At 59.8% G+C, this 16,153-nt stretch overlaps 1 protein-coding gene across 1 annotated transcript in view; it reads right to left on the reverse strand.

Annotated features, from left to right (window-relative positions):
* Window positions 1–14,582, reverse strand: part of TPST2 (tyrosylprotein sulfotransferase 2) — a 45,852-nt gene extending 31,270 nt beyond the window's left edge. Inside the window, exon 1 of the mRNA XM_062182340.1 lies at window positions 14,513–14,582. The gene's annotated coding sequence lies outside the window, so the exon portion shown is untranslated. The remainder of the gene's footprint in view (window positions 1–14,512) is intronic.
* Between the last annotated feature and the right edge of the window lie 1,571 nt (window positions 14,583–16,153).

Genomic DNA, 16,153 nt, shown 5'->3' on the forward strand with positions numbered 1-16,153 from the left:
GCGGGCTTGCACCTGCAAACTCAGAAAGTGGAGCAGCCGGGGAAGGGGAGGGCCAGGCTGGGGCTGGCAGGTGAGAGGGAGCAGCGGCGCCCGACGTCTCTCCTGCTGTTATCTGGCCGCAAGGGCTTTGAAGGAGCGGTCAGCCTTGGGCCAGTCCCGCCTCCCCTGAAGGCTCCTCCTTCCCCTGGGTCCAGCCTGGGCGTTCACCCGTGGGTCGGCGACAGTTGGGACACCTGGGGCATCCAGGCTCCTCTCCACACTGCAGCTCAGCCTTTCTATTCCAATCTCCCTACGGGCGCACTTGCACACCCAGCTCAGACGTCCAACCACGGGGCTCCTGCCTCAAGCGTCCCGTGACGGGGCCAGCACTGTGGTGCAGCGGGTTAAGTCACTGCCTACAATGTCAATATCCCATCCTGGCGCCAGTTCAAGTCCCGGCTGCCTCACTTCCGGTCCAGCTCCCTGTTTATGTGCCTGGGAAAGCAGCAGAGGATGGCCCAAGAGCTTGGATCCCTGCACCCACGTAGGAGATCTGGATGGAGTTCCAGGCTCCTGGTTTTGACCTGTCCTGGTCCCAACTATTGCAGCCATTTGGAGAATGAAGCCAGGACTGAAACCCAGGAGCTCGGATGTGGGGTGTAGGCACTCCGACTGGCATCTCCTCTCTGAGGCCAAACACCTGCCCCCACGGCTGTGCTTGCAACGCCCAGCCCAGAGCCTGGTATACACTAGGTGCTCGATAGATGCCTGCAGAACTTCCCTAGAAACAGGGAGGACTTTGATGAGAAAACCCCACTGGGCCAGTTTTGCCCATTTTAGTTCAAGGCTTTCTCATGCCAGCAAAGGTGCTAATCAAAGCCACAGACAATGGGTTAACGTTCTGCAGGCTATAGGAAGGAAAACTGAGGCTCGCACAGGGGATGGGCTTGCCCTGTGCTCAAATCAAGGAGTCCGAGGCTCAGAACTCCTACTTGTTCCTCTTGCTGCTCAACAAAGCCACAGGCAAAGGAGACACTTACAATACCCATCAGACAAAAGACCTGTATCTGGAATATATAAAGAGCTTTGAGAAATCAATAAGAAATGGGAAGTCTGAAGAGATAGTTCACCAAAGAGGTTATCTGAACAGTCAGTAAAGTGTTTGGCAGGCTGCACCATCTCACTACCCAGGGAATAAATGCAAACTAAAAGCACCTGGCCAGGGAGGTGGCTGCTTGGTAGGGCGGTTAAGCTGCTGCACGGGGCCCTGTGCCTGGCTCAGAGTGCACGGTTCGAGTTCTGCTGCTTCTGCTTCCAATCCAGCTCCCTGCTAGTGCACACCCTGGGATGGCTCCAGTACTTGGGGCCCCGCCGTGCACATGGGAGACCCGGATGGAATTCCCAGCTCCTGCCTGGCCCAGCCCCAGCTGTTCGTGGGCATTTGGGGAGTGAACCAATGAGTGGGAGATAACTCTCTCTCTCTCTGCCTTTTTAAATAAATCCATAATTTTTAAAAGCTCACTATGCATTGACAAAAGGGAAGCCAACCCCGAGTGCCAGCGAGGCGGCGATGCAAGCGGACCTTAGCTGCCCTGATGCTGGGAGGTTGACCTGGCGCCGGCCTCCGGAAAACCTGACGGCAGCAACTCCACCCCTGAGCGTTCACCAGAGCACAGACGTCAGCGCGACCCCAGCGGCGCCACCGCCCCCCCAACCGCTGGGGACGCTCTGACGCTCGTTCACCGAAGGGTAGAAAAATAAGTGAACACGACGGCTCGGAGACGGAGTCAGACTGGACTGACAGCAGCAGAAGTCGACGCAGAGCGACTGTGGTGCGTGGTCCTGGGGACGCCAGGGCCAGTAGAGAGGGGCGGGGCAATGAGTGACTGGCAGCCCCAGGGACTGGAGGGGGCACGGGACGCCCTGGTGCAGGGAGGGCGCGGGCTGGGTTTCCTTTCTAGATTTGGTACTGGTCCCAGGGACACATCCGTCTGCAGAACCCCTCGAGCTGGCCTCACGATGCACACCCTCCCCCGTGGGTCAGTCTTGGAATTGCGCTGTGCCCAACGCTGCCACCCACACGCCGTCCCTGGCTGCCCCGGAGGGACACACCATTCATTCATCCATTCCATCCGCACTCCCCGGTGGCCCTCTCCCTGCCAGCGCAGGGAACACCCAGGCCGAGTGAGCCTCGGCCGCACGTGCCAGCCACGCCCCAGCTGCTGGCACCCACGACCCCCAGACCCGCACTCAGAAAGCTGGCAGCCGGGCCGGGCTGGCTTGTGCACACACGGCCAGGAGTGAGGGCGGCTCGGCTCTGCCTCACTCGCTCTCTGCCACCCCGAGGTGTGAGAGTGTTTACAGGGTTTTTCCTTAGGCTGGGCCAAACCCAACCGTCCCAAGGCCTCCCAGCTGTGAGACGCGCCCCAAGGGCCCCTCCAGCCCAGCTCTCTGCCCCCAGCAGCAGAGCCAGGTGTTGGCGGGCGGTGTCCCCTCCCGGTCCCAGCAGCGCCACCCTTTCATCCTCGGGCCAGAACCCCTGAGGGCAGCGCTGCTGTTTGCCTTTCTCTCCTACCCCAACGGGACCTTTCAGACACAGCCATACCCTGTCTTCACCACTGGCTCGGGTGGGCGTGCTCCGGGGGCCACCCTGCTCCGCGGCCCCTCGCCTTGGGCACCGCAACTTTCTCCGGTCTCCCTGCTCCCCTCCGCGTCCCCTGGGTCTGTTTGCAGCGAGCATCAGGAGCGATCTCGGGAAAGGGGAAGCCAGGCCCTCCTGCCCCTTCCTGGGCTCCCACTTCATCAGGAAGGCCAGTTCTTGCACGCCCTACCTGCCAAGGCGCCTGGGAAGGCAGCAGAAAAGGCCCAAGAACGTGGGCCCTGCCACCCGTGTGGGTGGCCAGGGCGGAGTTCCAGGCTCCCGGCTTCAGCCTGGCCCAGCCCCAGTTCCTTCAAGAGTACAAACAGGGGCTAGCACAGTGGCCTGGAGGGTGAAGCTGCCGCCTGCAGTGCCGGCCGCGGTTCGAGATGCAGCTGCTCCACCTCCCATCCAGCTCCCTGCTAGTGTGCCCGGGAAAACAGTGGAAGATGGCCCAAGTGCTTGGGCCCTGCAACCAGGTGGGAGACCTGGAAGAAGCTCCTGGCTCCTGGCTTCAACCTGGCTCAACTCCAGCAGGTGCAGCCATTTGGGGAGTGAACCAGCAGATGGAAGACCTCTCCCTTTCTCTCTCTCTAACTCTACCTTTCAAATAAAACAAGTAACTTAAAAAAAAAAAAAGGCAGTGTCGTGACCCACAGGAGCACCTGGATACAGCTGTACCTGAAGACAATGTACCTTTGAAACTTCCCATGTCCCTGGGCCAGGTCACTGCTTCCCTTCCTACCTTCGGTCACTCTGACCCACCGTGTTGCCACTCAAAGGCTGACTCCTAAAGGCGCACAGTAGGTTCTTTTTGACCTCAGCATGCTTCCTGTTTACACAGTCATCTCCCAGCACCAGCGTGACTTCGGAAGTCTATCTCAGCAAAAGTAAGCCACATGTGTACCCAGAGTCTCAACGGAACACTGAGGCTGCCCGGGGCCACTCTCCCTTCCGCCCCCTAAGATGCAGATGTGAGTTTCCACTTGGGAAGAAGATTCCAGAATATCTTGGCAAAAAGGTCAGAAGGTGATGAGATGCCTGGTGCTTAGGAAGTCTCCGGCTGCCTTCCCCTTGCCCCCCCCCCCCCCCCCCCCGCCCCGCCGCCCAGCCGCCGGCACTTCTGATCACACCGCCTTCCACGACTCCATGGTGGCGGCTTTGCGCGTGGCTGCCGGCCAAAAGGTGGAAAAGCTTCACCAAGAACAAAGCAAGCAACTAATAAATACTAGCTGCATGCAATGTTCCGGGCTAGACGGGCTCCATCTTCTCTTGTAGTCCATCCAAGAGGCATTAGGCTGCCGTCCCAGGGACACCGTGGGCGCATTGGCAGGGGACAGGCTTCAGGTGGGGGCTTGAACGGTGTCATTTCTTGGCCCCGTTCCGAGGCGGCCCAGGCTTGTGACTCTCATCTCCTGCGGGCATTAACCCACCCCTCTGTTCCTGCTGGAGAAACCAGCAGAGCCTCCTCGCTTGGTCCTGGAAGCAGGAAGAGCTTCAAAGGCCTCCAGCGCTGCTCAGAATGAGAACACACACACACACGGACACATGAACACACACACGGACATACGTGTGCACACACAGGCATGGACACACACACATGGACACACAGACACACACATACAGATGGGCACATGAACACACACATGGACACACACGTGCGCACACAGGCACGGACACACATACAGATGCACACATGGATACACATGCACACACATGCACACACAGACACATACACACGCGCACACACACAGGGAGCAACTGAGGCAGGAGAAGCGGCAGGTTCAGAATAAGGGAAGAGCCTTGGGCTGGGGGCTCCGAGGGGGCCTGGGATCTTGCTGGTGGCCAGTTCCCTCTGCAGACTTGCCTGGTCATGTCCAGGAAGGCCTTGAACTTCTGAGCCTGTTCATCTGCAAAATGGGTTTGGAGGAGCTGCTGGGTGCTTCTGTGCACCAGGTACCACGGCAGCCCTGAGATGGTCATTGCTATGATCCCTGTTTGAGGGAAGTCGGGGGGACTCACTACCACAGAGAGAACACGTGTGTAGCCAGAGGTCTCAGGTCCCACAGCTCAAGCCCGAGAGAGCTGCAGGTCTTGCTCCAGTGTGCCTGACCCAAGAGCTCCCGTGTTTCCACTACCGGGGGCCCCTGCTCGATGCCTGCAACCCAGGTCACCATGAGCTTCCAAGGCCTCTAACAGACAGAAGCCCAGACACAGCCCCAGGCACCTGTTGGTTCAGCAACGGCCGAGTCGGAGGTTTACCAGATGACCGCCGCAGGCAGCTACAAGTCCTTCCTCCTCGGTTCTTCCTGTCCCTCCCCCCTCAAGAGTGCAGGGCCCCCGCAAGCAGAGGTGGAGGAAAAGGCAGGAGGGAGCCACTGCTTCCGTGTGACACAGGCCATGCACGGGTCACACGGTGCCGTCGCCTCCACCCACACCACACCCCGCTCCCAAGGGTTCCATCCTCCAAAGCCTCCATGATGCCCAAGGCCTTAGTGTGCCCCTCTGGGGAAGGACAGGGCTGGACCCAGGTTCCAATCTCATTTTTCTCCCCAAAGCTCTTAGCCAAGAGGCACCCCTGGCCTTCTGTGCGCTATGGGCAGGGCAGCGAGCAGACAGCCACAGAGAGAAGGCAGATACCTCCTGCGTGCAGGTGCGGGGGTCCTCGGAGGCAGAGGACCTGGCCCCCCCCAGCCTGCCTGCCGACTGCCCTGCTCTGGGCCCCAACGCAAACCAGACCCAAAGCGGCCCTGCCACCCGCTGCTGCCCGCCCAGCCTTCCTTCCTCTTCCCCCCCAAAAGCCCTGAGGCAGGCAGGGAGGCCCTGCAGGCATGGGACACACACAGCCTCGGGCACCCAGGGGCCCCACCTCCGTCCTCCCCCCACGCCCCAGGGGGCCCTGAGCTGGTTCCAGGAGGTTCTGCAGCAGAGGTCACTAGCAGCCAGGGGAAGTGGGGCAAGCGCGCCCGATGAGTCAAGGAGGGCTGTGCCGCTGCCTGTGTGCACGTGAGTGTGTACGCTTGAGTGTGTGTGAGTGTGTGCACGTGTGCGCCTGAGTGCGTGAGCATGTGCACGCATGAGTGTGTGCACATGTGAATGTGCGCCTGCGTGTGTGCACGAATGTGTGTGTGTGAGTGCGTGTGTACATGTGTGTGTACCTGAGTGTGTGTGAGTGTGACTGTGCCTGAGTGTGAGTGTGCACGTCTAAGTGCCTGAGTGTATATGTGTGCGTCTGTGAGTGTGTGCGTGCACACGCAAGCATGCACATGAGCCTGCGAGTGTAAGGGCGGGGAGGAAGGCAGCAGGGGAGCAGGGACAGAGAGAGATGAGGAGACACCAGCAGAGGAGAGAGCCAGCGGGCAGAGGAGGGAGACAGAGAGGAGCAGAGACACAAGCGGGGAGATGGCGTGGAAGGAGACAGAGACGCAAGCAGGGACCAAGACAGACGGGTTGGGCAGAAGCAGCTGGAACAGGGCCTCAGCCCCACCATGCCCTCTGCGCTCGCCCAGCCGCCTCCCTCAATGGCTCCCGCGGCCTTAGGCAGGCAGCTGAGCCCTGGCAGGCACAGCACTGCTGGCCCCGCCCCTGTCCCAGGGCTCCCCAAACTCCCACCTGCTGGGTGCCACCTGCTCAGCGTCAGCCCCTTGGAGCTTGGGCTGCTGGACTGCCCATGTGTAAAACCTGTTCTCAAAGCAAACTATGCGGGGCTGGCGCTGTGGCACAGCAGGTTAACGCCCTGGTTTGCAGTGCCAACATCCCATATGGGCGCCAGTTCAAGACTGGGCTGCTCCACTTCCGATCCAGCTCTCTGCTATGGCCTGGGAAAGCAGTAAAGGATGGCCCAAGTCCTTGGGCCCCTGCAACTACATGGGAGACCCGGAGGAAGTTCCTGGCTCCTGGCTTCAGATTAGTGCAACTCCAGCCATTGTGGCCAACTGGGGAGTGAACCAGCGGATAGAAGACCCCTCTCTCTAGCTCTGCCTCTCTTCTCTCTATGAAACTCTGCCTTTCACGTAAATAAATAATATCTTTTTAAAAAAAGATATTAAAAAGCCAGTTCACTCCCCAAAAGACATTATTTATTTACTTGAAAGGCAGAGGCAGAGAGAGAGCATCTTCTACTGCCTTCCCAGGCCACAGCAGAGAGCTGGATCGGAAGTAGAGCAGCCCGGTCTTGAACTGGCGCCCATATGAGATGCCAGCACTGCAGGCAGCGGCTTTACTCGTTAAGCCACAGCACTGGCCCCACCACAAAGTTTTATAACATGAAGGGGTCCAAGAGACAAGCGCCAAGAGCCGAGAGCAGACAGCAGGCCCCAGGGTCTCCTGCCCCACCCCGCCCCGGTCCAGGGCACGCTAAGAGAGCAACAGTAAGTAATGACATAGAAAATGAGTGAGACGCAAGAGCACGGGTCAGGGGTCCTTGTGATGTTAAATAAGGGTGACCCGAGCACCGCACCGACACAACACGGCACGGCACCACGACGGCAGGCGGCGCAGGCTCCCCGACTGCACAGGAGAGGCGGTGCACGGCTTCCAGCTCCCTCACACTCCTCACTCCGTCACCGCGCACTCTGACCTTCTGGAATTTTCCATACAGTATTTGTTGACTGCAGATGCTAGGGGTTGCTGGCTGCAGCCATGGACGGGGCACTGCTGGTCTCCACTCTGCTTCTGTGATACGAAGGCAGCCACAGCCAGGACACAACCAAACGAGCGTGAGATCCAAGAGAACGCTCTAGAGAAATGGGGGTGGGCAGGCACGGCCCCGTGGGCCACCCTCTGTCACCTGCTCGTCGGGGCCTTGCTATGCCAAACTGCTCATCAGCTGAGCAGGAACGGGGTCCCCTGGACGCTGGTTAGAAATGCAGTCTGTAGCCAGCACTGCGGCTTACTAGGCTAATCCTCCGCCTGTGGCGCCGGCACCCAGGGTTCTAGTCCCGGTTGGGGCGCCGGATTCTGTCCCGGTTGCTCCTCTTCCAGGCCAGCTCTCTGCTGTGGCCCGGGAGTGCAGTGGAGGATGGCCCAAGTGCTTGGGCCCTGCACCCCATGGGAGACCAGGAGAAGCACCTGGTTCCTGGCTTCGGATCGGTGCAGCGCACCAGCTACAACACACCGGCCACACGCGCCAGCCATAGCGGCCACTTGGGGGTTGAACTCACTAACTCTCCTTGTCAAAAAAAAAAAAAAAAAAAAAAGCAGTGCAGTCTATGGCTCTCACCCCAGCCTGCTCCCGTACCTGCTCTGCACCGAGACCCCCAGGGGCTTTGAGCACACACTCAGGCTAGGGAGGGGCACGGACCCCGATTTCTAGGTCACCCTCTCAGATCAGAGTCGTGACTGGCTCTTTCATCACTATTTGCCAGGCACACAGACAAGGGAGCGAGCTTCTGTCTGCTGGTTCACTCCCAAATGCCAGCAACAGCTGGGGCTGGATCAGCCCGAAGCCAGGAGCCTGGCACTCCATCTGGGTCTCCCATGTGGATGGCAGGGACCCAAGTACTTGAGCCGTCACCTGCTGCCTCCCAGGAAGCTGGATTAGCACACAGCCGGGACTCGGGCAGGAGCCAGAAACCACAGGCTCCTGACCCAGGGAGTGTGGGATGACGGCGAAGGCCGGGTGTGTGAGAAGCCTCAAGGGTGGGGCCAGCACTGCCATGCAAAGGTTAAGCCGCCACTTGCAATGCCGGTTCGAGTCCCGGCTGCTCTACTTCCAATCCTGCTCCCTGCTAATGCACCTGGGAAAGCAGCGGAGGATGCCCCAAGTCCTTGGGCCCCAGCACCCACGTGGGAGGCCCAGAGGCAGTTCCTGGCTCCTGGCTTCAGCCTGGCTCAGCCCTGGCGGTTGCAGCCTTTTGGGGAATGAACCAGCAGATGGAACAGTTCCGTCTCTCTGTTTCTGTCACTCAAATAAATAAATCTTAAAAAAAAAAAAAAAAAATCCCCAAGGCACCAGGAGGCCTCAGCCAGCCTCCAATGTCTAAGAAAAGCCGAGCTGAACAGGCTCAGCGAGAACATCACAACCAGTCATTTAAAAAAAAGAACTGTTTTCCGAGCACTGGAACTGCCTGTTCAAGTGGCACCAGGCAGGCTCAGGGCGTCCTCTCAGCCCGGCAGACGGCGCCAGGCCAGGGGGCGTCTGAGGCCACTCGGGTCTTGCAGGTAACAATGGGGAAGGGGCACGGATCAACTGGGCCTGAGTGCCCGAGTTTCTGAGTGACAAACTGGACTTTCTTTCCAAAATGTTTGAACGTTGTGGATGTTAACACACACATGGGGCCGGCGCTGCGGCATAGCGGGTAAAGCTGCCACCTGCAGTGCCGCATCCCATATGGGCGCCGGTTCGAGTCCTGGCTGCTCCACTTCTGATCCAGCTCCCTGCTACGGCCTGGGAAAGCAGAAGAAGGTGGCCCAAGTCCTTGGGCCCCTGCACCTGCGTGGGAGACCTGGAAGAAGCTCCTGGCTCCTGGCTTTGGTCTGGCTCAGCCCTGGCCATTCCGGCCATTTGGGGAATGAACCAATGGAATGGAAGACCTCTCTCTCTCTCTCTGGCTCTACCTCTCTCTGTAACTCTGTCTCCCAAATAAATAAAATGAATCTTTAAAAAAAAAAACTCTCTCTCTCTCTCTCTCTCTCACACACACACACACAGACACCCTCCACAGGAACTAAACGAAAACCATGTTGCAGGCTGAATTCACCCATTTAACAGGTCAGGAAACTGAGGCTCAGAGACGGACCGTGCCTTGCCCCATGCTTACAGTGAACTGGAGAGTTGAGACTTGATTGCTGATGAGAGTGTGGGAAGTGGGAGGGTGGGAGGGCTGGAGTCTGCATTTCACGAGCCAGACCCCTCTCTGCTGCCCACCAGGGAGGGGTGTGGCACAGGGACTTGAGAACGTGTCCAACAACTGCCATTTGCTACCTGCTTCCTGTGTGCTGGGCATCGGGAAAGGCATGGAGGTGCAGCCACATGGTACACGGAGAGGGCAGGGCCTGGGTTCAAATCCTGCCTCTCCCACTCCCAGTCTGGGCGACCTTGTACAAGTCACTTCCCCTCTCTGTGCCCTGGCTTGTTGGTCGCTCAGGGCTGTGGGGAGAGGGGAAGGGGTTCAAGGACACGGGGAGTCTGAACAGTGGCTGGCGCCTCCTAGCGTATTCAGGATTAGTGCTTTGACAAACGGGGACGTGGAGGCTCCCAGGCGGCCCAAAAGCTTGTGTGACACCTCAAATTCCACCCGGGACCAGGAGAAGCACCTTACTGCCAACGCCCTCCCGTCCCACGCCCACAACTCCGCCGGCGTGAGAGCGGAATCCCCGGGAAAAGCAGCCAGCCCGTGCGCCCGCGTACACTACAGGCCTGCTCAGTCTGCCCGCTGCACGCTGGCTCGGCAGACGGGCTGGCCGCCTGCCACCTGAGCACACAGGATGAGATGGAGCCGCTTCCCCGGGGCCAAGTGGGCACTGCCCTCAGAGGGCCTCCCCTGCAATTTCTGGGGCTTGGCTCGGCCAGCCCGCAGCCTCCTCGGAGTGAATCATTCCCAAGAATCCGCCCAGGGGTGGGGAAGACCTGCAGAGGGGTGGAGGAGGGGGCGGGCACCCAGAGCTGCCCCAGAGACAGGGCGGTGGTGGGGAGGCTACACAAAGAAGCTTCCAGCACGCCCCACGGCAAATCACAGCCACCCGAGCCACACCCGAAGCTTTGGAGAAGGCACCCTCCAGTCACGTACTCCTCCTACCATGCAGCTGACCTGCCACCATGGCTACAAGTTCATCTACAAAGTCACACCCACTAACAAGTGCTGGCCCCAACAGCTTCACTGACTCCGGGGTTCGGACAGGTCTATTCCCATTCTTCAGCGAGGTACACTGAGGCCCGGAGAAGGACAGCCCCATTCCCCTAGGCTGCGTTTCTTTTTTTAAGATTTATTTGTTTATTTGAAAGGCAGAATCATAGACAGAGAGATCTTGCATCTGCTGGTTCACTCCCCAAATGGCCACAACGGCCAGAGCTGCGCTGATCCGAAGCCAGGAGCCAGGAGCTTCTTCCAGGTCTCCCATGCAGGTGCAGGGGCCAAGGACTTGGGCCATCTTCTACCGCTTTCCCAGGCCGTAGCAGAGAGCTGGGTCAGAACATGAGCAGCTGGGACAAGAACCAGCGCCCATATGGGATGCCGGTGCTGCAGGCGGAGGCTTACCCTGCTACACCACAGCGCCAGCCCCTGGGCTGCATTTTTTTCCTAGTGCACAGGAGTTCGGGATCTTCAAGGGACAAGGAAGCGCAAGCATGCAAACACGAATAAAGGCAGGAGGGGCCAGGGAGGTGGGGCTGGAGGTGTTGACGTCAAGCCCCACGCAGAGGGCAGGTGCCCAGGCGAGCTGCGGCGTGGCGGCTGGGAAGCTGGACCATGCGGAGGTTGGAATTCCTGAGCCGGCAGACCACAGGGTAACCTCAGGAGAGCTGACTGCCTCCCAGGAACCCGGCACCTCCATGGAAACCCCGCATCCCGCTCTGACCCGGAGCTCTTGACTTCCCCGAAAGCGAGAAGCAAGAAGCGAGAGGGAAAGTGTGTGAGTCTGGGGTGCCGGCGTGTTTCAAACTCTGGACTGCTCATCTCAGGCCTGGGACTGGCTCCCTGAGGCCCCTCCCACAGCCGTGGCCGTGAGGCACGGGCAGGACCAGGCTTGATGGCAGGGCCGAGGGGCAGGGCTTTGCTGTGGGCTGTGGTCTAGGAACCCCTCCCCACGGGCCTCGGCGTCCAGGGGACTCCAGGATGGCCTGGGGCTGGAGGATCTGAGCAGCTTCCGCCTGTCCGTCACCTCCTCCTCCCCCTATGCTGGGTCCCGGGGAGGGGGGCTCTGTGCACCCCTGGCTCCCTTGCATCAGCAAGGACTTGGCATTGTCACAACAGTGCAGCGCACGCAAACCCCGCCCACCCACTCAGCAAGCTTCACCTCTACTTCCCTCACTGGGAGTCCCAGGCAGCACAGGGACACCCCTCATCCTGCTAACGAGGTGCTTGACCTACTGTGTATCAGGAAAGCGATTACGGGGGCTGGTGTTGTAGTGCAGCGGGCGAAGCCGCCACGGGGTGACGCCGGCATCCCCAGTGGGAGCGTCGTCGGTTCCCGTGCCGGCTGCTCCTCTTCAGGTCCAGCTCCTTACTAACGCTCTTGGGAGAGCAGCAGATAATGGCCCAAGTGCCTGGGCCCCTGCTACCCACAGACGAGACCCAGATGGAGCTCCTGGCTCCTGGCTTCAGCCTGGCCCAGCCCCCACTTTGGGGAGAGAACCAGTGGATGGAAGGTCTCTCTCTCTCTCTCTCTCTCTCTCTCTCTCTCCCTCTCTCTCCCTTTCAGACAAACAAATCCTAGGAAACCATTTATAACTAGCACATCTAACCCAGTGACCTCAAGGACGACATTGGTGTCAGAGGACGATGACCGAAGCCCTCCTACACTGCCCATGGGGATACACCACAGGGTCTCCACTTTGGGAAAGAGCTCCCCTGGGACCCACAATACAACCACACGTCCATACTGAGACTGACACGCATTATTTACAACAGCCAAAAAGGAGCAACGCCCCGATGTCCATCCACTGATAAGTGGATAAATAAAACCATGTCAGTCCACACAGCAAAATAGTTATCAGCCATAAAAAGTAACTCAGCACCAAATAAACAAAGAAGCACGCGCGGATCTCTGTGACAACGGGATGGACCCCGGGAGCAGCACCCTACAAGCAAAGGCTCCGTCTCCAAACACCACGTGACACACAGGCCCCACGGACACAGACGCCCGGCCCCGCGACATGCATGCCGAGAGCGGGTGAGTGGCTGCCAGGGTCTGAGAAGTGACTGTTAATGGGCACTGGGTTGCTTTTGGGGATGACGAAAATGTTCTAAAATTAGATGGTGGTGATGGTTGCACAAGTTGGTGAATATCCGAAAAGTCACCGAATTGTATACTCTAAAGGGGGCGACTTGTGGGCCAGGGGAATCGTCCGCTCAACAACACTGATGGTAAACATGACCGTGACAGGTGCTGGGTGTGGGGCATAGCAGTGAACGCGGCACCCAGGAAGCCCGCACCCCGTCAGAGTCCCGGCTTTAGCTCCTGCGAACCTGCACCCCGGGAGGCAGCAGGTGACAGCCCCAGCAGTCACCCACCGGTCACAGATGAGCTCCCAGCTCCTCACCCAGCCCTGCCTGCTGTGGGTATCTGGTAGGGGGGAGGGGGGGAAGGTGAACAAAAAAGATGGAAGATTTCTCTGACTCTCAAATAAAATGAATTCCAAAAATGTTTAAAATGACATGGTACAAAAATACCTAGTAAGTAAGCAATAGCATAAATGGGGTTCAATAGGGGAGGGTAAAATGATTCATGAATGATGCAACAGTTAGGACTGAGGCTGGCGCTGTGGCGTAGTGGGTAAAGCCACTGTCTGCAGAGTCAGCATCCCATATGGGCGCCGGTTTGAGCCCCGGTTGCTCCACTTCCGATCCAGCTCCCTGTCATGGCCTGGGAAAGCAGCAGAGGATGGCCCAAGTGCTTGGACTCCCACACCCACATGGGAGACCTGGAAGAGGCTCCTGGCTTTGGCCCGGCATTTGCAGCTATCTGGGGAGTGAACCACCAGATGGAAGCTCTCTCTCTCTCTCTCTCTAACTCTACCTTTCAAGTACATAAACAAATCTTAAAAAACAAAACAAATTCCTTTAGCTAGCACAATGCAACAAACCCAGGCTCAGCCGTGGGGGCAGTGACTCGCTCAGGCCACATGGCCACTGAACTACACCACAGTGACTCACGGCCCCATCTGTCCAGATCCAGGGGCCTGGCCTAACCATCAGGCCCCCTTGCCAGAATGAAGGGTGCATGAGCTGAGACACCAAGACATGCAAAGGGGCTCCCTCTGTGGGGTTCAAAACAGGAAGCACCCAAGCCCGCCTGGCCACATTCAGCGGCGGCTTCCAGGGCGAGTGGGAGTCCCCGGGCCAGCCCTGTTCCCCAACACCCCTGCAGGACATGCAATGCGGGTGGGGGGCCCGTGGGGGTGGGCTGAGTCCCAGCTCTGCCATATCCTAGCTGGGGGGTAGGGTGGGGGGATCCTAGGGCCACAGGCACCTGACCTCGGGGACCTTTTGCAAAAGTGGAATGGAGGAGAGGTGATAGGCTCGGAAGAGGAGGGCTCCCACCCGGCCCCTGCGGAGTGGGAGAGCCAGACCTTGACCTCTGTCCCACATACTGGCCGCCAGGTCCCAGGCGCCCACCCCCTCTTCTCCACTACCACGCTCCCAGCCCCAGTTCCAGGAGGCAGGTCCGGGTCAGCCCACGCGGCCAGGGGGAGGCTGTCCGCCGTGGGACGGGGTGGCACCTGGGGCCCAACGGACTCCAGCGTGACCTCCAAGCAGCCCAGGGCTCCCCGTGCCCATGCGCTCAGCACCCACCTCCCCATCAGCGATCCCCGCCCCCCACGCCTCCCAACTCCGCGGCGGGCGGCTCCAAGTTAACTTCCACGCGCCCGGGCGGCCGCCGGGGGGTCCGCGCGCGCCGGGGCGGGGCTGGGGACTCCGGGGGCGGCGGCGGCGACACGCGGGCGCCCCCCGCCTCAATCTCTCTCTCTCTCTCTCACACACAGACCCCGAGCGCCGCCGGATCCCGGACGAGCAGCGCGGTTACCGGGGCCCCGGCAGTGCCGCACCCCGCCGAAAGCGCTCGGGGCGCCGGGCGGCTCTGCGGGTCCCCGCCCGCCCGCCTCCCGGCTCCCCGCCGCCGAGATGGAGCAGGCGCGCCGGGCCCCGGGGGCAGACGCCGGGACCAGAGCTCCAGGGCGCCGGAGGCCGCGCGCCCGCAGCCCGACGCCCCCCGCGCCGCCGCGGGGACACCTACCGTGGCGAGGCGCGGCCAGGCGGCCCCGCGCGCCCAGCGACTCGCGGCTCTCCAGCCGCCCCGGCCGGGCGGGGAGGGGGGAGGAGGAGGAGGAGGAGGAGCAGGAGGAGGAGGAGGGGGGGGAGGAGGAGGAGGGGCCCGCGCGGGGGCGGGGCCTCGGCGCCGTGACGCGGAGGGGGCGTGTGCAAGCGCGGCCCCGCCCGCCGCCCGAGCGCGTGGCGAGCCGGGGAGGCCCGGGGCTGTGCTCCAGCCGCCCGCGTGCGGGGCTGCCACCTGCGAGGGCAGCGCCCCGCGTCTCCTCGCTGCCTGGAAGCAGGGAAGTGGGATGCTGGCCCCAAAGTGGCGTTTTGGTGATGGAAACCAGACCCGGAGCGGGGTGCACTGGTGCTGCCGCGTCTCCTACATGCACATGCATTAGTGAGAGAGAGAGAGAGAGAGAGAGAGAGAGAGAGAGAGAGAGAGAGAGAGACGCCGCTCCGGGATCCTCTCCCCCACCTTCCTTTCCGACATCTGACCTCAGCTGAGGACTTTTTGGGGTGTCACTGCGCGGGGCAGCTTGTGGGTAGAAGCCTGGGGTGCAACTCGGTAGCCCCCAGAGAGGCACGGGACAGCCCCACCCCCTCCAGTGCGGAGGTGGCGAAACCCCGGAATAAATAGGACACCAAGCTGATAAGCCACAGACACACAACCCCTCTGCTTCTTGGCGCCATCAGTAATGCCTGCAGGAAACGGAGAGAAAGAAATATACAGGCTTATTTTTCACCGTGAACTTTTGCTTTTGTTCTCTTTCTAATCTGTTTCAGCTGTAGCAGCAGCTATGACACGCACACGTGTGTAGGAAAACCAAGTTGGGGCTGGCTTTGTGCTAAGCTGGCATCCGTGTCAGAGTGCAGATTCCAGTCCCAGCTGCTCCACTTCCAATCCAGCTCCCTGCTGATCCGCCTGGGAAAGCATCGGAAAATGGCCCAAGTGCCTGGGCCTCTGCCGCCCACCTGGGGGACCCAGATGGAGCTCCTGGCTCCTGCCTTCAGCCTGATCCAGTCCTGGCTTTTGTAGCTATTTGGGGAGTGAACCAGCAGATGGAAAGTCATTTCTCTCTCTCTTTCTCTCTCTCTCTAGCTCTCGCTTTCTCGCTCTGCTCTGCTCTGCCTTTCAAATAAATAAATCAATCTTAAAGAAGAAGAAGAAGAAGATACCAGGGCACACAGATAGTAAGTGATTTGCCCCTGGCCAGCTATGTGTCCATTCAAAGCTCATTCATTAATTCACTCGGGTGTCTGATAAATGGTGCCTTCCACATGGAAGGTGCAGGGACTGGCAAATCGAAACCCACTGCCTTCGCGGAGCTGGCAATTACTGGTCTGGAGACAATAAAAATATTAGACAGTGTTTATTGGGTGCCTATTAGAGACTTCCTATGACTAATCTGACGGACACACAGAATAAACGCCAGCTGGGTGTTGTGCAAAGTCCTGCTGTGGGCGGAGAAACGGAGATCAAAGGAAGAAGGCGGGGCCGGGGCCTGTGTTTAATAACAGCCCCAGTACTCAGTGCTGTGTGCTAGGCACTGGGAATCCACAGGTAACAGCAGGCCAGGGCCTGGAGCCAGGCCCGCCAAGGGGGTCCCTGTGGCTGGCCAGC

Source organism: Lepus europaeus, chromosome 23 (assembly GCF_033115175.1).
Source record: "Lepus europaeus isolate LE1 chromosome 23, mLepTim1.pri, whole genome shotgun sequence".
In the NCBI taxonomy this organism is placed as follows: domain Eukaryota; kingdom Metazoa; phylum Chordata; class Mammalia; order Lagomorpha; family Leporidae; genus Lepus; species Lepus europaeus.